Below are 23,009 nucleotides of genomic sequence, written 5' to 3'. Positions count from 1 at the left end.
TGCCTTATGGGCTTACCGTACTGCGTTTAAGACCCCCATTGGAATGTCGCCTTATCGGCTTGTTTATGGCAAGGCATGTCACTTACCTGTTGAGTTAGAACACAGAGCTTATTGGGCTGTTAAGCAGCTAAATTTTTCACTTGACAAGGCAGGAGCCCATAGGAAACTCCAGCTCAATGAGTTGGACGAGATTCGTATAGATGCTTACGATAGTGCGAAGGAGTATAAGAACAAAATGAAACTTGTGCATGATAGAAACATATTACGGAAGTCATTTTCTCCAGGTCAAAAAGTTCTTCTGTATGACACTCGTTTGCATCTATTCCCCGGGAAACTGCGCTCTCGGTGGACCGGTCCTTTTGTGGTCCGTACTGTTTTTCCTCATGGAGCTGTTGAGATCGAGACACTGGATGGTAGTAGTTCTTCGAAGGTTAACGGTCAGCGATTGAAGCCCTTTTTAGAGCCTTTTCCTACAGGTGATGTTGAGGAGGTCCCTCTGGAGGACCCTGTTTACCCTTGATTGACCATCGAGGCGATTTGTATGTTGTATTTTTGTATTCAGTTTTTGGTTTCACTTCACTCAGGTACTATCTTTCCGAACTCTCTCTTTACTATTTCCTCATGTTACTTATATTTTGGTACTGTTCTTTCATGCGAAACATTGAGGACAATGTTAGATTTAAGTTTGGGGGTGGGGAAGAAACTTTTTGTTAGCTTTTAGTTGCAATAAATAAACTCCAGAGCCTAGAAATTTATGCTATTAGGATGCACTAACCAACCTAAGTGGATGGAAGCATTTTGGTTGTAGGAGTTGAGGAACCAATCTGATTAGATGGAAACATCTAAGAGTCTATTCATAAAAGCACAGAGCTCAGGTGTTAGAAATAACATGATAGTTTCACCATATCTCGTTGAGTCCTTTTCACTTCTATTTTTTTTTATTTTAAACTATGTTTCTCTAAGTGATAGGTGGGGCCACGATTCAAGTTGTTACCAATGCTAGGGTGAATTAGAGTGATTGAAAAAAAAAAAAAAAAAAAAAAAAAAAAAAAAAAAAAAAAAAAAAAAAAAAAAAATTGAGACCAGACCATTTGACCAAAAGGAATAAATTCAATAAAGTCGACCACTGGTACCCTTGTATATGCCAGTTGTGTTGACCTAGAGTTAGGTTATCGACCACTGGTACCCTTGTATATGCCAGTGTGTTGATATTAGTCAGACTAGTATCTCAATCCATTAGGATAGGTTCATTTTGGCGGAGGCCTTCAGACAGATATGGGAAACGCCGTTCACTTAGTAAACATCAAAACCATATGTTTTTCTATATCCATCTTCTTGATCTATCCATGTGATTAGTTTTGACTCCGAATATGATGTCCATAGTGCAACTATCTGAGTAGAGCTCTGTCACTTTATATGAATTTTAGTATGCTTGAGTGCAAACTCGTGTACAACAATTGGAATTTCGCATCAGGGTACTTCTTCCTGTAGTCAATAAGTATGCCAACCAAGGAGATTCTTTAGTGCCTTCCAAGGTTCGGCGTAGATAGCTAAGGTCTGGAGTACATGTTTTGTGGGTATATCTCTGGTAAGCCCTCCCGAGACTATAACTCGGCCACTAGGGCCACCTAAGGGTTTAAAGGCTTATTGCATACGCTAAATGCAATCGATGATGCCTGCGAAAGTGAGTTAGGATTTTATTTTCTATTTGATTTGCTTGAGGACTAGCAAATAATAAGTTTGGGGGTATTTGATAGGCACATTTTTGTGTCTTATATAATCTCAATTGTATATATTATTAGTGCTCGATTTTATATTTATTATGGCTTTTTATGTCCCTGTAGGTATTTTTGGAGAAATAAACTTTTGCGGCGAAATTGGATAAAAAGTGGTTTCTGCGCTCATGGGAAAAAATTACTATACGGACTCTCACTTTGGATAAGGGGTAACCTAATTACTAAGGGATGACCCATTTCCAGGCATCTGCTAAAGGGAGACCGGAACTGGATAAGGGGGATGTCATCTTCAAAGTTCAAATTAAGGAAAATGGCGGGAAAATTTGGCATCAGTCTGCATGGTTTTAGATTTGAATTTTCGGATAGTTTCAAAGAGATTCAATGGACGAAATCAGTTTGTATGGACTGTAGAAGACCTTACAAGCCCAGTACAATCAATTGGACCCGGACAATTGGGCTGGAATAGCCGAGAGAGGGTTTCAAAGTCTCAACAGAGAGACGTGTTCTGTTTCGAGTTTAGAAGATTTTTGAGAGATTTCTGGAGGACTTTGACGCTGGATTAACATGTACATGGTCCTATTCAAGTATAGGGAAGAGTTTGGTAGCTATTATATAGCTAACAGCACGTGAAAAAACTAAACAGAACTGATTACCGTTTCAAACGCAGAGAAGAAAAAGAGGAGATTTCATCGGGATTTGATGACCCTGTTGAGTTATAAAAAGGTTGGGTCGAGTCATAAGAAAGTTTTTAGAAACCTGGAGGAGAGAGTTTAGAGTCCAGGAGAGCCGAGGAGAAGCGATTACAGATAAGACAGTGTTGCTGCTGCTGCTGCTGCCATTGAAGAGCTTCAAGAACACGAAGAACAGACTCGCAGAGTCAGTCGTTCTTTAACAGTCTTAAACAGCAGTATCCGTGTTCTTCATTACAGCAGTACCGAAGTGTCGTTCTTCAAAAGTGCAAACAGCGAACTCTCTGTGTCGTTTTTATACAACACTTGTGTTGTATCGATTATTTTCAGCACTTACCCTTTTGTAACAGTGACGCTGTAACACTATTACAGCGTTACAAACTTCAATTATCAATTATTTTCATCAATAAAAACACTTATTTAGCCATGAATACATCTTGTGAGTGTGTTTTCGGGATGAGGTGCTAAACCCATTAGCCAAGGCGGAGGAAGCCATTGTTCCACATTAATTGGTCTAATTCTAATTTTACTATTTATTTGCAATATTATTATTGGATTATTTGCATGGAATTGGAATTGAAATAATAGTTTTTATTGAATAGTTGTGAATTAATTTGATGAAGCATGCTTGGTTTTAAAAACTTTTGATGTTTTATACTCTTTGATTACAACTATTACTTCAAAAATATATTTGAGGCAAATATTAGAATTATTTTTAAAGATAGAATTGCATGAATATTATTTAGAGTTTACTATTTATTTGGTCAATGGTGGAATCCTAGTCTTGGTATTTTTCTCTAAAGCTTTGAATTATTTATTTGCTTGTTTAATTTAAATTTGAAAATTGTTTCCTTCACAAGTCTGAAAAGACCCTTTTTACCACTACAACTACAATCACTTTTGAAATACCATCAAGGAGAGGCTGATTTCAAGCATTGCAACAGAGGGATAGTGCTAAACTACCAAATTATGGTATGTCCTTTACAGGACTATAAAAACAAAACTAACTGTGAGGTTTCTACATTCGACAAGCCTGCACTCTTCAAGAAAAGAACCTTCCAACGCCCAATTTTCCCACACATTTGAAGTGTGATAAGCAAAGGATTAGTTAGGGCAACCATTCAACAAGGGATTACCACTGAAACACAATAAAAAAACAGCAAAGCATCACATTTTCCGGACATCTAAAGCAACTATGGAAAAATTCTGTACAATAGTCAAGAATCTTGTACAAAAATAAAGAATGATAAGAACAGCAATACAAAACTTTCTTAGGAGCGAACAAGAAACCATGACATCTTGCCCTATTTTGGACTAAATCCAAGGAGAGGTTCTTAATTTAGATGACGACCTAAATAAGTAAATCAATAATACTATGAGCTCATCTATTATTTTTATACAAAGATGAGTTCTGAGTAATCCCATGAGTAAAGCACAAACATATTAAGTGTCTAAAAAGGAAAAGAAGTTACTCATCAATAACCATCTCTAATCCCAGTTTTATTTCAATCATATAAACCAAGTCATCTTATTAACAAAATCAAACCATAACTATCAATATTGAGTTATTCTTCAACATTATATTCTAATTAGAGTTAAACTCATCTCAAATCCTTCCCTGAGACATAAATTTCATCCATAAATATCAAACCCTAGTTTTTTTTATTGAGAACCATAAACGCTAATTTAATAATGATCGAAGACAGATATCAGACAAATTAAAATAGAAATTAACATTATAGAAGATAGATTGAATCTATCATTTTCAGAGATTAACAATTTCAAAGAAATTAACAGAGATAAAAATTGGAGATAAAAATTGGTACCAGTGTAATTTATGATATACTTAATCCATTACACGCTCGAAGGATGGTTGTTATGTTTCTTTGTCGCGGAAGATGATTGACGTATTTCTATGCCTTATGCAAAGAAGAAGAGGAGTTCGATGAAAAGAACAAAAGAAGATGCATTCGATAAAAATGAAATGATTTTATTGTGTTAAAATAAGATGCAAGAGGTGCGCGTGTAAAGTGAGTGTGTGGAGCTCGATGGGTGCACATTGCTGGAAAAATGGGTTCACATTATATAATTAATATCATGCCTTATGTCGTATTGTGCTCACAATGTAAATCAGTGGGTACACACTCAATAAAATAAAACAATAAATTATTATAAATGGCTATTGTGAACACAATGAGATACGGTGGATACACATTTCAATTATACCTTATATTGTGTACACAATGAAAAACAGTGGGTACAAAATTTCTTACTTATCCATTAAAATGAAAAATGACCTTACACTGAAAAACAATGTGTATACATTCTTATTATTCATTAAAATGAAAAATGACCTTATTGTAAACACAATGTGAAGCATTGGGTACACATTCCTTATTGCGAACACAATGGGATACAGTGGATACACATTTCAAATTATACCTTATTGTGAACACAATGAAAAACAATGAGTACACATTTCTTATTATTTATTAAATGAAAAATGACCTTATTGTGCACAAAATGAAAAACATTGGGTACACATTCCTTATTGCGAACACAATGGGATACGGTGGGTACACATTTCAAATTATACCTTATTATTGTGAACACAATGAAAAACAATGGATACACATTTCTTATTATTTATTAAAATGAAAAATGACCTTATTGTGAACACAATGAAAAACAATGGGGACACATTTCTTATTATTTATTAAAATGAAAAGTGACATTATTGTGAATACAATGAAAAACAATGGGTACACATTTCTTATATTGACCTTATTGTGTATACAGTGGAAAACAATGGGTGTACATTTTTATTATTCATTAAAGTGAAAGATGATAATATGACTATCCTTATTGTGAACACAATGGGAACAATGGATACACATTCCAAATTAATCTTTGTTGTGAACACAATGTAAACCCATTGGGTAAACATTCTTCTCAAAAAAAGATAACTTCATATTGTCCAAACAATGTTTAACAATGGGAACACATTCCATCAATTAAAATATCAATTAACACCATACTGTTTCTAAAAAGGTTTCCAAAAACTAATAAAGAAATATAATGTGGAGGACTTAGTAGTCATAACAATTTTATTTCAAGGGTGAAATAGGCAACAAAAATCCAATAAAACATTTTTAAGAATTTAGAAAAAATTGAACCTTTTTGGTAATTAAATTTCCCAGCGCACCATTTTTGGGCAATGACCAGTAAAAAGAAGTCATATTAACAATGACTGAACTTGACAATTTCTTGCCATGTCGTTTCCACCATATAATATAATTTTTTTTAAAGGCAAGATTGAAATAAATAAGAACCGATAGGGTTTGCACCTCTTCCGAGATCGCTTGAGTTTCCTTACCACATTTATCTTCTTGGTAACTTTTTCGCAAATACCTTAACAACATATCCGCCAGAAGAAGTAAACCTAATTTCGATATATATATAATGATTTAAAAGCAAGGATTAATAACAATCAAATTAATTCCAAACCCGAAATTTTGACTATTCAATGTAATGTATATCTCTATACCTAAGTTGATTGATTGAAAGATTCTTTGACGCCATGAGAGAGCTAACTATGGAAGTGAATGATGCAAAGGAGCACATACGGTTTTGGAGAAAAGGTTTTCCATGAAGTGGCTTGATCCAAAATTTCGATGAAGCAGTTAACCAAAACATGTATCTTAAATCATGTTGGATCCTGGAAGGATGCATCTCCTCGTTAAGTAACAACGCATCGGTTGGTCCAACATTTTCTATAAATCTGTTGTGTCTTAAACGGATGTGTCTATAGAGGAAAGCAATTAAGAATTTTCTTGTGCCGACTAACGGATTTGGACAGTTATACCTTTTCAGAAAATTGGGTCAGTGTAAAGATACTGGGAAAATTTCCTGATTTTATCTGTCATGTTTTTTTTTTGTCTGGTTTAACTATGGCCGAACCACCCAACGATAGTCTTGAGAAGACGCTTTGCTCGAGAAAAGCTATTTGCGGGAACATATATCTTCTCCTAACAAGGATCGGGATCCTGTAACAAACCATTTTGATAAAATTTCTAAACCATAAGATATGAATAATCCATCGGTTGAGAAATTCAGGTGAAGTGGCATATAACTACTACTATTCCTTGTTTGGTTGTATCTATGCCGAGACATTCACGGATCTCATCTTGATGACCATCAGGTTCATCACCATGACCAACTTTTTCTCTAAAGAGAGAAAATAACTCTTTTATAATGTTTACTGTCATTCATCATCACAGTTTTCTTCTTGTCCTATTTCTACCGGAATTTTATGCCTCCTCCATTATCACTACCAACAACAGTTTCACCTACCTGATTATCAGAATTAACGCATAATCAACATCAATCTCTTTTGGAAATGTTAATTAACTTAAAAAGGCATGTTGATGGAGCTGGTATGAGGTGTATTACCACTGCAATCATAAGAACAAGTTTTTTGATGTAGTAATAACAGCAATGTTTCTTCTCGTAGTAATAACAATCAAGAACTTCATCTTTTTCCCCTAATTATACTCCTCATGCAGGTGACAGTATTGGGTTTAATCGGGATTAATTCTCAAATCTGAAAATGGTGAATCATCATCATCATGCAATCGTAAAAATAAATAAATGATAGACTTAGTGGTGTTTAATTTAACTCATCAACACATAGAAAATTTAGATTTCTATTGACCTAAAAAATTATTTGAAGTTTCAGTCCATTAAGTGTGAAAGAAGATTTTAACGGAAAAACAAAAATCTTAGCGCAATCTATTAAATCAAAATAAAGAAGCAGAAACATTATAAACACGAAAGATGTTTTAATGTAGAAGAAACTGTGCCAAATACAACATGGAGCCTGCTAAACTGCCACGTAAGCAACGATAAAAACCATTAGATATAAATAATCCAACGACCTGTAAGATTTGTCAAACGATTTTGTTAAAATGTTTTGTTAAGGGATCCCGACCCATATTGCAAAGACGTATCGTACCATAAGTTGCGGTTGGATAACTACTGCAGTTGATGTGTCTTTTCAAATACAATAACTGAATCGCCACATTGGCATGACCTGCCATCTGACATGGCGTCAAATAAGTAATTGAATTCGCCACATTGGCATGACCTGTCATCTGACATGGCGTTCTATTTTTTCAGAATTAATGTAGATCCAACTAGGACTGCACAAGAACCGGTCTACACGACCTGAACCGGAGTAGAACCGGAAAAATCGGACTGGTACCGAATCGGAACCGGCTTGACCGGTACAGACACCGGTTCTGAAATTTGAGAACCGGACTAGACCGGTACAGACACCGGTTCTTGGGGAGAACCGTACTTGAACCGGACCATCTGTACCGGTTATTATTAGCCGTTGAGATCTATCTAGGTTTTTAATCCTAGCCGTTGAGATCTAGATAGATGTCGAGAAGAAAAAAAATGAAGAAGCATTCTTCAGTTCTTTTTCGTTTCTTCTTCTCCCTCAGTGCCAGCGGCAGCATCATTTTCTCGATTCTCTTAGGGTTTGAATCGAGATTGAATATCAGTAATATCAGTGGATCACCATCTCTATCAGGATTCAGGTCAGTATTCTTCTCCATAGGCTTTGAAACTTTGAATCGTTTGATTGTACATTGATTTCGTATTGAACCCTAGAATATTGATTTTTTTGACATAATCTCTAGCAAACTTTTTGATTTTATGAAGTTCAAATCATCGGTATGGTTCTAATTTCAGTTTTATGATACGAGTTTTGATTGTATTGATTTTTTTAGGGTTATTGTACATCTGGTTGTATTGATTTTTTTAGGGTTTATTTTTTTCCTTTTATTTTGTTTTGGTTTGTATGATTGTCTCTCAGTAGAATTCCTTTTCTAATTTTAGTTTTATGTTCTAAGTTCGTTTGTATTTTTTTTTCTTCAGATATTGAGAAGATTAGTCCAAAGGCCAAAGCAGAGAAGAAGGAAGAATTAGATTTTTGGGGTTCTCAAGTACTGCACAATGGCTTGTGGTAAGCTCAATTTTTACTCAACTCTTATATAAAGAAACAAGCAATAAGAGTTCAGTGCATATTGATATGGATCACAATGCAGTTTAGCTATTCCTTGGCTTTACAATAGGATTTCATTTTACTCTCATAAATGAAGGATCAGCAATTTCTGCAATTTGATGTAATTTGAAAGTACATATATGATGGGTTTCTACAAGGGACACACTAAGTTTCTCTTCTTCTTGAAACATACTTACAATAACAAATTTCTGCAGTTTTTATGGTGAGGTAGATGCTTAAGCTTTAAAGAGCATGATCAGTTTGCGCTTAACAATTTCTGCAGTTTTGTGGAAATGCTAGCTTTTTCCAACTTTTAAATGTCACCGATTTCCATTTATTAGCTTACACTCTTTACTGACTACTGTTTCTTGTGCAAATTTACTTACTTGTTAATTTCCTCTTTAACTATAAATGAATTTCAGGCTGAACCGCTGAACGCTTAAGGATCGTAATGTGTTTCAGGGCAGCAGGTGTTACAAAATACCCATTAAAGACTTAAAGTACTTCAGAGTATGTAAACTAGCTTGTATTTCATTAATTTTACTCTTTCAGTCATCTTCGTTGTGTCAGGGATATGAGTGGGGAAATGATGAGTTCTTTGAGAACAAGTCTCATACGTTCTGCATCTTTCTTGAATTTATTTTTTCTCTTTCTTAGCTCCCTTTCTTAAAAATGCAGTTACTTCTCTCTCTTTGTCACTGGAAATTAATCACCCAGACAGCATGTGATTAGCTTAATAATTAATCATAGTGCTCAGATAACAAGATATATGGCTCCTAAATCTGATTGATAGATTACTTGAACCTTAAAATAAGAAGTGGAAAGGAAAAATTCAAATCTGTAAACAACAATGTAACATTAACAAACCCCTTTCCGAGTCCTAGTTGCAGAGTAAATGAGAGTTTTTAGAGGTGTGATCAGTGTTAGTTAGTACTCCAATCAGACTAGTACCGTACTGAGTAGAGAGATCCATGAAGTGCGGGGCAAATAGGTTCCGATTGTTGCAATCTCAAGGCCTCAGTCAATTAATGCTAACATATCATTAACTGCATTGCTAGATGACCATATATATAATACCATTGGTTGATTATTATTTGTTTCTAATACTCTATAATGAATGTTGGTATAATCTGAATGTAATTGGTTTTGTTTTATGTTTGTTAGATGACCACATCAAATGCAACTCCAACTACAAATGCAACTCCAACTACAAGTACAACTCAACAAACAGAAGTTGGATCATCCTCTCAAGCTGCATCTCACACAAATGAATCTGAAACTACAACTCCAACAAGTAAAGGCAGAGCTGAATCTTGGTAAGGACTTTCAAGAGAGGTTTATTTTTGAGCAAGACAAGGAATCTGTTTTACCAAGTGATGCTGATATTGAGGAAGCTATAGCTAGTGATGATATCTTGGAAGAAGTGGTTGAGGATATGGAAGAAGATGAAGAGGTTGATGATATGGAAGAAGAGGTAAAAAAGAAGAAGAAAAAGAAAGTAAAGACTCATGCTCCTTATGAAGAAGATTGGGCTTATGCTAGAGGTCTTGTGAAGTGTTTAAAGGTATTCTTCGATGTAACTGTCAATTTTTCTGCTTCTACACAAGTCACTACTCATTCTTACTTATGGGAGTTGGTATTCATCCATGAACAATTAATTGAATTTAGAGAAAATGTAGCATCAGATCCATTTATTGCACGTATGTCTCGTCTTATGTTTGCCAAGTACAATAAGTATTGGGGTGTGTACGAGAAAATGAATCCTGTTATGTTTTTTGCTCAATTGTTGGATCCAAGAGAGAAACTAAAGGGGCTAGAATTTACTCTTAACTGTTTGTTTGAGAACAATTTGTGGGAGGTTCAAAGAATCATGAGAAAGGTGAAATTAGAATTTCAGGAACTCTTTGATGATTATAGTTCAGTGTATTCAACTCATGAGGAAGGGTCATCTAGTGTTGCTTCGGTAGTTGCCAGTTCAGTTAGCACGCCATCTCAAGGGTTGAAATCAAGAGTTCAATCAAGGAAGAGACATCATTGGGACAACCCAAGTTGTGTTGAAGAAGCAAGAACAACGGAGTTAGATAGGTACTTGACAGATGTGATGATGGATGGAAAAATGCGTGAAGTAGATCAAGATGATGACTTTGACATATTGGCTTGGTGGCAGGCTAATGCAAACAGGTATAAGGTATTGTCCTACATTGAAAGAGATATATTAGCCTTGCCTGTGTCTTCAGTATCCTCTGAATCAGCTTTTAGCACCGGGAAGCGCGTGCTTACTCCATGGAGAGCTTCTATGTCTACAAAGACAGTTGAGGCATTGCTCTGTACACAAAGCTATTTACAAAAACCCATTGCTCTTGATCTTCTATGTGATTATGTACCTGATGATGATGGTGAAGATGCGGCAGTTACTTATTTAGGTTTTTCTTCTTTTTCGTTTTCTTTAATAGTAATTACTTTTATTGTATTGACTGAATTTTAATTATTTCTTCTTGTTTATTTTTTTTTTTGCCTGTTGCAGTCATAATTGAGAATTTCCTAAAAGCTTGAAGTTTATTTCTTGGCTCCTTGGCTCCTTGCTAAGAAATGGAAGGTTGGTAACTTTCTTTATCTTTCTTGCTGTCCTTGTTGAAACATAATTTGGATTCATTTCTATATCAAATTCTCATTACTACTATGTAATTTATGGAAATGAATGCAGGATAGGATTGCAAATTGCAAGTGCAGGCTTTGCAACCATCCATTCTCGTTTGCAATGATCATATTTCATTTCTTATCGACTTGGCGTAGAAGACTTATGGTTGTGGAAATGTTGTTTTTTACTTTTTAGCAAACTGAACTTATTTTGGATTGTTGTTTTGAAGTTATGGAAATGTTGAACTTAAGTATGTATGCAACCTGAACTTATTTTGGATACATTGATCATATGGAAATGTTGTATAACTTAGTATTAATTTGTAACGTTTTCCGGGTAAAAAAACCGGTACCGGTCTTGTACCGGACCGGTACCGGCGGTACAGGTACAACACCATGTACAAGTACAGGTACCGGTACTCAAAAAGAGGTACCGGCCAACACCAAGTAAAGACACCGGTTCCATAAGAGAACCGATCCGTACCGAAATATGTGCAGCCCTAGATCCAACACGTCAGCATAAGTATTCCCCTTTATATAAAGAATTATTGATACCACAACCAAGTTGATCATGGTGACGACAAAGGGGTTCAAGAAAGTAGTGGTGGTAAAGTTGCTACTTATCATTTGGAAGGATTAAATTGGGAGATTTTGGTTGTTGATGATCCAATTGTTGATGCATTTTGTTTATCTGGTGGAAAAATAGTTGTTTTCACTGGTTTGCTTAATGTTCTTAGAACAGATGCTGAGATAGCTACAATAATTGGACATGAGGTATTGATTTTCTGCTTCTTAGAATTCTTAATATAGTTTGTATTTCAGTGAACTAGCTTCCTAGAGAAAAAAGAAAAAATACGATAAAGCATGCCGTTTTCGGATGTGCGGTGGTTTTTTTTTCTTCCATGATGTTTGCTAATATACGGGTGATATGATATTCTGATATCAGGTTGGACATGTTGTGGCAAGACATGGAGCAGAAATCTACTCAATCAATATGTGTTTTCAAATTCTGAAAATGACTCTTCGCATTCTGTTGGCTCACCTGATGACTAATCTAAATGAACTAGATAAATACCTCCTCGATCTGCCTTTCTCTCGGAGGTACTTGGGTTTCATTGCTATTTATTTCGCCATTTTTGCCAGTAGTAGTTCCCTTTATGTTTACTAAAATAACTAATCGATTATAATTAGTCTTTCATCCTAAAATAATAATCAAAGAAGAGAAGTTTATATGCATATTTTGTAAGTGCTTATGTTTCTTGCCGGTGGTTTACTCATCATTTGTTGTTTTTTTTTGTTAGGATGGAAAAGGAGGCAGATTATATTGGATTGCTCTTACTTGCCTCGGCTGGATACGATCCTCGGGGTGCACCCAAAGTGTATGAGAAGCTTTGGGAGCTTGGGAATGGAGGATCATTGTTAGAAGATTATCTCTACACACATCCATCCGGAAAGAAGAGAGCACAATTGTTATCGCAAGAAAAGGTTATGAAAGAAGCCCTTTGCATATACAAAGAATTAAATTCATGCAGGGGTATCGAAAGACAAGTTTGGTTTTACCGTGGCTTTTGGGATATTGTTTCTTTGTTGTGCATATTACTATTGTATGTCTTGTATTGCTTTGTTGTGGAGAAGAACAGTAATAAAGAAGTAAAGAACAACTTAAAAAGCACTAAGCAACACTTGTAGAAGCAGCCATTTCATAGAGCAAATATTGAATCATGACGGAGAAAAATAAACACATCCAGAATTCATAGAGCAAACATTGAATGTTCAAGACCAGCCATTTCATATGTTTAGCCAGACGGGACACATCATTTTTTCAAGATCAAACATTTAAGAATTTGCATCGGTTTAATTTTCTCCAATGTAAAGAAAGATCTCGAAGAAGTGATGTTTTTTATGTGGTTCAACAAACTTGCTCACCGTTTCATCAATCAAATTCCTAAGCTTCACTTCCAAAACCAAGATAACGGTGCTCCTCCATCTTCTCCTTTTCCCTCAGAGACAGATAGCAGAAACCCAAGTTTTATTTTCCTACCACCACCACCATGCGCAGAGTATCAATGAACAATGTATGTTTCCTCCAAACTATACCAGAAGCCCTTCAGTGTCAACATTCACATTTGATGGGCAAGTGATAATCATATGCATGGTTAACTGATTTCTGCTCCCATGTACTAAGAATTTCATCTATTAAGAAATTAAAAACCTGTGATTATAATGGTATCCGTATGACTTAACCCAAAGTTGGAGAGTTTAGTCCTGATAGGCATATGCCTAAACTCTCTATATAGCCCTTTGGGATTAAGGACATGTATTACGCTGCTTCGAAAAAAGTTTTTAGAAGTTACCAACTAGAACCTCACTCATCATGATCAACTGATTATTACGATCAACATATATGCGATGACAACCATCGTTGGGCCAGATTCTCTCTCGGGGCCCATCAAATAATATTGAACACTGCCAGTGCCAGTGCCAAGTAGCTACATGTTAACTTGTATAAGTAGTACCTAAAAGAATATGATCAATCCCATATTACATATTTCACATAAGAATCTAAATGGAAGTTCAAGTAGTTAAAAATCCAATGAATGACACCCTGAATAGCAGCTTTTATCTTCATCTGAATCATCATCAACTGGAAGTCGATGAATATAAAAGTAAGTTCATTACAAGCTTTGCATCTGGAAGTGCATGAATGAGTTCGAAAATCACATAATCGCCAATCTTCAGGTTGTTGTCCGTGGCGAACTTTTTCAGGCCTTTACTGAAAATGTACCGACTTACATTTCCTAAGACACGAAGCTCACAACTGCAGCCTTCCTCATTTTGTAGCAAGACAGCGATTTTTTCTTCCCCACTTTCTGGATATGTTTCCTTAGCTGGAAGATGTTCTCTTGCAAATTTAATCGGTATAGTCTGTAAAGGAAAACGGGTAATGATTTATTTAACAATAGTAGTTATTTTTTATGTTCGTAAATGTATGATCAAAAAGCATCTATTGGCATACAAATATTATCAACTCACCAGACGAATATCATTGAAGTGTTTCACACAGGTCCAGAGAAAAGGAAACGGAGAACTGAGAGACATGACTTCCCTCGGGCTGCTCCTGCTGAAGAAAGCATCGATGGAAAATTCAACACATAAATATAATCAGTATGGTATTAATATGAGGTGAATGCAACCAATCTTTCTTACCGTGATTATCAGAACCTCCCTTTTTTGTCGTCGAATTTTCACATGGCCTTCCACGTCTCTTTCTTTCTTGCGCAATCGGAGAAGACGGTACACAAGTGAAACATTCTTCTGGTGGCCCATTACTTTCTTTTGCAGGGAACTGGAGAAGGAACAAAAACTGGAATTCGGTAGATATGAAAGTTCATTACAGATGTTGCATCTGGAAGTCTATCAATGAGTTCAAATATCACACATTCACCAATTTTCAGCTTGTTGTCGATGGCAACATCTTTCCAGCCTGCACCGAACACATATAGACAAATATAATAGTTGCATCCTAACCAGTCTGCGAAGACAGCATCCTCTAATTCTTGTGGCTTATTGGTTGCACCTGCAAAAACAGACACCTTAGGTAGATTTTTGTTAAATCTGATAAACAGAATGTGAGATGATGAAATTGAGCACAAAAGAAGACCAGATAATGCATCTCTGGCTATAAAGTAAAGTAAGAAATGGAAGCATATGAATGCTATCAAACTGGATTAAGAATTCCGACTTTAACCTTGTACTTGCATCAATCTCATTAGCCAATCTTGTTGACATAGTGCTATCAATCTGTAGCACAACAAAATCAAAAGAGATCAATGATGTATTCGTGTAATCTCATTAGCCAATCTTGTTGACATAATGCTATCATGTCAATCTGTAGCACAACAAAAGATCATTGAGGTATCCGTGGAAATAAGAACGTGTAGATGCAAGAGATGTTTAAAAGTTTCCAGGAATACCGATTTGCATCGCTGCTGAATAGATGATTATGTTTTAGGGAATAAGCAAACTATTCGACCTATGGAGTATATCAAAGGACAAAGACACAGGACTTCAAAAGATTTTACAGATTGAGCCACATACCTCATCCATGAAGATTACAGAAGGCTGCTTTGAGATAGCAACCTCGAAAAGAGTGCGAACAAGCTTGCATGATATTTCCTTGTCTAGTTTTCTAGTTTTACATAGGAATAATAACTCCGCTCCTTTTCAGAATAGAAGGTGTAGTTGTTGATTGGAAATAGGATTCGGGCGCCGTATAACTGCTTTATAAGCAAAGCTAGCCAATAAAATTAGAGTCCGGGTCTAAGTAAGTTTTTATAAGGCGGCCATAGTTCCCTATATATATTGTGTCAGGGTTCCGCATAGAGAATAACACTCATAAGTTTTGAGAGAGAGAGAGATCTTTCAAGAAAACGAAAGAGAAGAACTCTTGAGAAACACACAAGAAAGCAAGATGGAAAAGCATCAGAAGTACCCTTTAGGATCCGAGCATAATGGCAACTGCAAGATGAAACTTAGCTTATATAAAGACAACTCTCTTTATTGATGTTTAGAAAATCTCTCAAAACTAAACACAAGCTCTAATCTTGCTCATATGATCAACCACAACTTTGGTGATCATATATATATAGAACTATGAATTCTTTTTCCTAGTCCTATTACCTTATTACATGTCTTTCCTTTTCTTAGAACTAGATGACTTCTAATTCCCTTAGGATTACATCAATTTCCTAATCTTGTCCTAACCAGCTTGTTAGTGACTTCTATGTTGAAGTTTAACCAACATTCTCCCCGTTAAGCTTCAACCTTACCCGTGACATATCTTGTACTCCAATCAATTGTCTCATTTCTTCAAACTTGATCCGAGCTAATGCCTTTGTCAATATATCTGCTTTCTGCTCAGTTCCTGGTATGTGTTCAACGTTGATGATCTCCTTCTCGATACATTCTCGTATGAAATGATACCTTTTGTGAATGTGTTTCGTCTTTCCATGAAACACTGGATTTTTAGTGAGTGCAATTGCAGACTTATTATCAATCTTGATGAGAACTTTTTCAGGTTCTCTTCCTTTGATTTCACCCAACAGTTCTTGAAGCCATATTGATTGTTTAGCTGCTTCTGTTGCATCCATAAACTCAGCTTCACGGGATGAGAGGGATACAATGTCTTGCTTCTGTGAACACCATGTAATAGGTGCTTCACCTAGATAAAATATATGACCAGTTGTACCTTTTCCATCATCTTGGTCAATATTATGACTGCTGTCACTATACCCAACAATTCCTTTTGATCCTCCTCGACCATACTTCAATCCACAGCTGATTGTTCCTCTTAGATATCTCAATATCTGCTTTATTACATCACCATGAGACTTGCGTGGACTCTGCATATAACGGCTTGCTACTCCCACAGAGAAAGCCAAGTCTGGTCTTGTGTGTAACAAGTATCTAGGCATCCAACATTTCTTCTATAACTCGTTGGATCAATCTCAGCTTCTTCTTGTGCCTTTGAAACTTTAAGTCCAAACTCCATTGGTATCTTAGTTGGATTACAAGTTTCAAGTCCTGCTTCTTTCAGAATTCTCCTTGCATAAGCTTCTTGTTTAATCTGAATCCCATCTACTCCTTGATGGACTTCTATGCCAAGGTAATAAGTGAGTTTTCCGAGGTCTGACATCTCAAACTTTGATGACATTTCTCTCTTGAACTCATTGATCACCTTAAGGGAGTTGCCAGTCAAAAATAGATCATCTACATAGACTGCAATCACAAGAAGCGTTCCCTTTTCTTCTCTTGTATACTGATTTCTTTAGAGCACTTAACAATCTGATTTCTCTTAAGATTTGATCTAACTTTGTATTCCAGGCTCGAGGAGCTTGTCTTAGACCATATAGAGCTTTTGATAACTTATAAACCTTATGCTCTTGTCCTTTTACTTCAAAACCTTCTGGTTGTTCAACATACACATCTTCTCGCAATTCACCATGTAAGAATGCTGTCTTAACGTCTAAGTGGTGAATTTCCCATGAGTTTGATGCTGCCTCTATTAAGAACGAATTGTTTAGTCTAGCAACTGGTGCGAAAACTTCATCAAAGTCTATGCCTGATTCTTGAACATCCCTTAGCTACAAGTCTTGCTTATATTTGTTGACAGTACCATCAGCATTCCGTTTTATTTTGAAGATCCACTTAAGACCAATCACTTTTACCCCACCTGGATTATCAATTAGAAACCAAGTCTTGTTTCTGTTGATTGAAATAATTTCTTCTCTACATGCTTGTGTCCATTTAGTCGAGACCTTTGCTTCCTAAAAATTCCTTGGTTCATCATTAACAGAAAGTAGCATAATCTCACATTCTTCTGCAGCTTGAAGAACATAATCCTCCAGGTATTGTGGCTTTTGTATCTGTCTTGTTGATTTTCGCAGTGGAATGGGTTGAGTTATTTCATCGATCTCTACTTCTTCTTCTTCTTCTTCTTCTTCTTCTTCTTCTACTTCTTCGTTATTCTCAGTGTTTTCATTATTCTCTTCTTCTTCTTGATTAACATCATTGTTTCCATTGGTATTGATGATTATGGGTCCTTCGCATTCATCAATTACTTGACCCCATCTCATGTGAAACATTCCTGGATCCCTACTTGGTCCATCATTAGTTTCTTTCCAGTTCCAGTTTGCTTTTTCATCGAATACCACATCTCGACTCACTATTACTCTTTTCGTTGTTGGATTGAATAATCTGTAAGCTTTGGATCCAGGCTCAATTCCTAGATGCACAAGTGTCTGAGATCGATCATCCAGTTTCTTAAGAGTTGCAGAATCAACTTTTGCGTATGCTTTGCAACCAAACACTCTTAAATGATCTATGTTTGGTTTTATCTTTCGCAAACTTTCATATGGAGTCATTTCTTTCAGAGCTTTCGTAGGTATCCTGTTTATTAGGTATGTGGAGTGTCGTACAGCTTCTCCCCATAGATAATTAGGTACCTGCATAGCCTTCAAAGAACTTCTTGTCATCTCCATTAGAGTCCTGTTTCTCCTCTCCACCACTCCGTTTTGTTGTGGTGTATATGGTGTTGTGAGTTGCATTTTGATTCCATTTGACTCACAGAACTTGTTGAACTCTAAGGAAGTGAACTCTCCTCCTCTATCAGTTCTAAGCATTTTGACCTCCTCTTTTAACTCTTTTTCTATCAGATTTCTGAAAGATTTGAATCTGTCAAATGCTTCACTCTTTTCTTTCATAAGAATAAACCACATATATCTTGAGAAGTCATCTATAATAACAAATACGTATTTGTTATTTGCAAGGGTTTGTGGTGTAATAGGACCACATAAATCAGCATGAAGAAGCTCTAATGGCTCTGAGGCTCTGAATGTTGTTGCTTTTGGGAAACCTTGACGAGTTTGTTTCCCAACTAAACATGATTCACAGATTTTTGCTTCATCATTTATCTGTGGTAGTCCTCAAACCATCTTGTTCTGAGACATTGCCTTTAAAGTTCTAAAGCTTATGTGTCCTAACCTTGCGTGCCACTTCTATGTCTGATCTTCCAGTCTCATATTCAGACACAATGGCCTTCCAATCATGAGATTTATCTTGTAGAGTCTATTCTGTGAGCGTGAGACTCTAACTAAAAGTCTTCCACCTGGGTCATGAACTGTTAGATAATCTTGTCGCATTCTAACATCACTTCCAACTTCTGTAGCTTGTCCTAAACTTAGAATGTTGCTTTGTAAGTTTGGGATGAAGTAGATGTTTGTGACAAGCTTCTGTTCTCCGGTCTTGCTCTGAAATAGAATTGATCCTTTCCCTTCAATTTCTACAGAAGATCCATCCTCAAACTTCACTTATCCTTTGATTTTCTCATTGAGTTCAGAAAAGTAGTGTCTCTTACCTGTCATGTGATTGCTGGCTCCATTATCTAAATACCAGATTCCTTCTTCTCCATCCTTTGATTCGTAGTTCTTTGGTATTAGTTTCCCTTCGTTTAAGAATACAACTTCGTGCATGAAAAGAGATGTATCTGCTTCCCTTGTTTCATTCTTGTTTGCTTCTTCCATCTTTTGTATTCTTTCAGGGCATACAAAGGAGAAGTGTCCTGGTTTATCACATCTGTAACAAATAATGTTTGATCTATCCTTCTTTTCTTTCCCTTGGTTTTGATCATTCTGACTTTTTGTTCTATCTTGTGAGTTAAACCTTCCTCCCCTTCCTCGGCCTCTGTTTACTCTACCACCTCTTCCACGACCTCTTCCTCTTGTCGCAGAGTTTTGTTGGTAAGAGTTTGTGTACAAGAGTTTTCCTTGAGTTTCTCCATTGTTTTCTTCATCAAGGATTCTCTCTTCATATGCTTTCAATCTTCCAATTATATCTTCATAGCTAGTCTTCTTTAAATCTAAGACTTGTTCGAGAGAAGCTATGATATGAATATACTTGGATCTTGGTAAACTATTGAGAAACTTCTTTACCAGTTTATCTTCATCAATGGATTTTCCAAGTGACGCAGCTTTTGAGACTATCTCTGATAGCTTTCCTGCAAAGCTATCAATAGTATCAGTGTCTTTCATCTTCATTCTTTCAAATTCAGACATTAAGGTTTGCAGACGGGCTTCTTTAACTCGATCAGCTCCGAGATTACGTGCCTTTATTGCATCCCAAATTTTCTTTGAAGTTTCCTGTTCACCAACTTGTAGAACAAGACATTCTGGTATTGCTTGAAAGAGTAATCCAATGGCAACATTGTTTTAGTCTGGATCCAATGTACCAGGATCAATTGTTTCCCAAACTTTGTAGATTTTCATCAGTACCTTCATTCTCATGGCCCATACTGTGTAGTTTGTGGCGTTGAGGATTGGAACTTGTATTGATGGTGGCGTGAACTGTTTTGCACCCACAATGGTGGTTTCGTTTTCCATGGCTCAGAAAACAAGCTCTGATACCAATTAATGGCAACTGCAAGATGAAACTTAGCTTATATAAAGACAACTCTCTTTATTGATGTTTAGAAAATCTCTCAAAACTAAACACAAGCTCTAATCTTGCTCATATGATCAACCACAACTTTGGTGATCATATATATATATAGATCTATGAATTCCTTTTCCTAGTCCTATTACCTTATTACATGTCTTTCCTTTTCTTAGAAGTAGATGACTTCTAATTCCCTTAGGATTACATCGATTTCCTAATCTTGTCCTAACCAGCTTGTTAGTGACTTCTATGTTGAAGTTTAACCAACAGAGCATTATAATCTGTTTGAAGAAATAGGTAGCGGAGCTACTGCAACAATTTATCGTGCTGTTTGTAATCCGACACAAGAAACTGTTGCAATCAAAGTGTTGGATTTCGAAAAGGGGAACAGTGAATTGTGTAAAATCGCTCATGAAGCACAGACCATGACTCTCATGGATCAACCAAATCTCTTGAAGGCGCACTGTTCCTTCGTTACAGATCACTATCTCTTGGTTGTTATGCCATTCATGGCTGCTGGTTCATGTCTGCATATCATGAAGTCAGCTTTTCCAGATGGATTCGAAGAGTCTGTGATCGCTACGATTTTACGCCAAGTTTTGAAAGGATTAGTGAACGTACACCAGCATGGGGACATACATCGGGATGTGAAAGCAGGGAATATTTTAGTGGATTCATGTGGTGCGATAAAGCTTTGCGATTTTGGTGCTTCTGCAAGCCTTTTTGACGAGGGAAAGTGGCTACATGGAAGAAAGACTTTTACGGGAACACCATGCTGGATCGCACCTGAGGTTCTGGAGGGAAAGGAATACGACTTTAAGGCTGACATCTGGTCTTTCGGTATAACAGCGTTGGAACTTGCTCATGGGCATGGCCCGTACTCTAATTTTCCTCCGATGAAGATTCTTCTTAAGACTATACAAGATGCACCGCCTCGTCTTGATCATAGCGAAAGGGACAAGAAGTTCTAAGTCTTTTAGGAAACTCATCGAGAAGTGCTTGGTGAAAGACGCTCATAAGCGTTCTTCAGCACAAGAGTTGTTAAAGCATCCCTTCTTCAAGAAAGCTCGTTCGAGTGAGTATCTTACACGTACACTGCTGAAGGAACTACCTAGTCTGGGGGATTCCGCTAAAGAATTTAAGATAAAAGAAGACGTGATTATACAAAAGAAATTGGCAGATCTGGAAAGGGATGAAAAACCAAGATACAGGATGAGCGGATGGAATTTCGACGTCGAAGCTATAAAGACACAGGCCTCACAGCTTCCGGATTTCGAAGAAGAAGTTGAATTCTTAATCCCTAGTTTGGTTAATAGTACTGTCTGTTGAATTGTTCAAACACTTGCCGCAAGTATATAATAAAAAAGTTTGTTGTTTGTTTACATGCTCTGAGTTGACTGATCTTTTGTTATTTACTCTCATGATTGATCCTATGCATCTTTGTACAAATCAATCGATCTTTTGTTGTTTTCTTATGATTCTGAAAAGTCATAAGCCGGTCCGAATGTCCGATCCTGTGGCACAAACAGTCTTGGGCATTACCATTTGGTTCTTGGTCCATATCCGAATGGCAGGCAGCAGGTTGACTCTACTTTCTATGACCCCAAAAAAGTTAAACTCAAAACTCCCCCTTTCTAAAACCATGTAGATTTTGCCTCAAAAAATATCATCAAGCGATTAAGCAATAGCACTAGCTACAGAGTACAGATAGAGCTTGGTGTTTTATTAAAAATTGAATTCCACTTCAAATGCTCTTCTGGAGTGTTAAAATCTCTCAACTTCAACTGAGAATGGTGATTCAAATGGTGAAATTTTTGTAGTTAGAGCCATATTGTTCAATTTCATAGGAGTGTACGTCGATAGAATGGTTGGACCAATTTAAGACCAAATATCTAGTGTTTTTTTCAACAACAAAGCAGAATGATGCATAACATAGTAAAGCACCACAGACCACAAACAAACAAAACTCGCCTTTTGGTATCCCGGCGTGAACATGATTCCTTGTAAATGCTAATGGCTTCTTCCATAATATTGAAGGTTAAACCAAGATACCATGTGAAGCAAACATAAGGAAACAGTAGAAGTTTATTTGTTTAGGTATGTCCAACAATTTTATTAAGGAAATTGCAGGGTAAGAAAGTCCAGACGTTTTATAAAACAAACGGCTGGGTAATTTAATGTTTAAGAGTTTGAGTTTCTAGAACTGTTTTTGTTTTAGAGTTTGATTTGTTAGGAAAGTTCTTTGCTTGAGAGTCAAGTTTGTTAAACATATATATAGGTTGTTGCGCCATGGTTTTAAGTACATCAATAAGAAGAGAATAGTTTGAGTATTCGCGAGTTTCTTAAGTCTTTGATATCAGATTTTCTACATCTGGTATCAGAGCACTGGTATCAGATTTTAGGGTTGTGGATATGAGTTGTAGAGAATAAGAAGATGGCGACAAGTTTAAGTTTAATCAAAGTACCAATGTTTGAGGTAAAAACTTTGAACACTGGAAGATACAGATGGAGAATATTTGAGTTAATTAGTGTTTGGGTCGTAGATTTTGGTACCCTTTAGTGTTTGGATCCTAAATTTGTCCGTTATAGTGTTTGGGTCGTAGACCCGTTAGTCAACCTGGTCAAATGATCAAACCGTTGATGTCCATTAACTTCTGTTATTCTAATGACTAAATAACGTTTAAAGCTTTTTTTTCTTCAAAGGTTCAGGTAGGCCTAGATTTGACAAATGAATTTCTTCTTTCTTTATCGTCCTTTTGGAATCTAAACTCAAAAAATTATACAACAGATATCTACTTTCTATTTCAGATAGTTTTTGAACTTCCATTACTAAACAAGAGTTGTTGTGATCTATGATTGCATGGATGATGGGCTGAGATGCTGAAG

General features: G+C 36.3%; 1 long non-coding RNA gene and 1 pseudogene across 1 annotated transcript; both read left to right on the top strand.

Moving 5' to 3' along the window:
* The first annotated feature begins 7,950 nt into the window (after positions 1-7,950).
* Positions 7,951-8,947, top strand: LOC113306923. Its single transcript, XR_003338901.1, has 3 exons — positions 7,951-8,028; positions 8,369-8,456; positions 8,918-8,947. It is a non-coding gene; the product is annotated as an uncharacterized LOC113306923 (long non-coding RNA).
* Positions 8,948-15,603: 6,656 nt separating this feature from the next.
* LOC113305299 lies at positions 15,604-21,452 on the top strand (annotated as a pseudogene).
* The last annotated feature ends 1,557 nt before the right edge of the window (positions 21,453-23,009 follow it).

The sequence above is a fragment of the Papaver somniferum genome, chromosome 8 (assembly GCF_003573695.1).
Source record: "Papaver somniferum cultivar HN1 chromosome 8, ASM357369v1, whole genome shotgun sequence".
Taxonomy (NCBI): Eukaryota; Viridiplantae; Streptophyta; class Magnoliopsida; order Ranunculales; family Papaveraceae; genus Papaver; species Papaver somniferum.
Note: the sequence above shows the minus strand (reverse complement) of the source record. Positions and strands in the feature narration are given on the sequence as shown.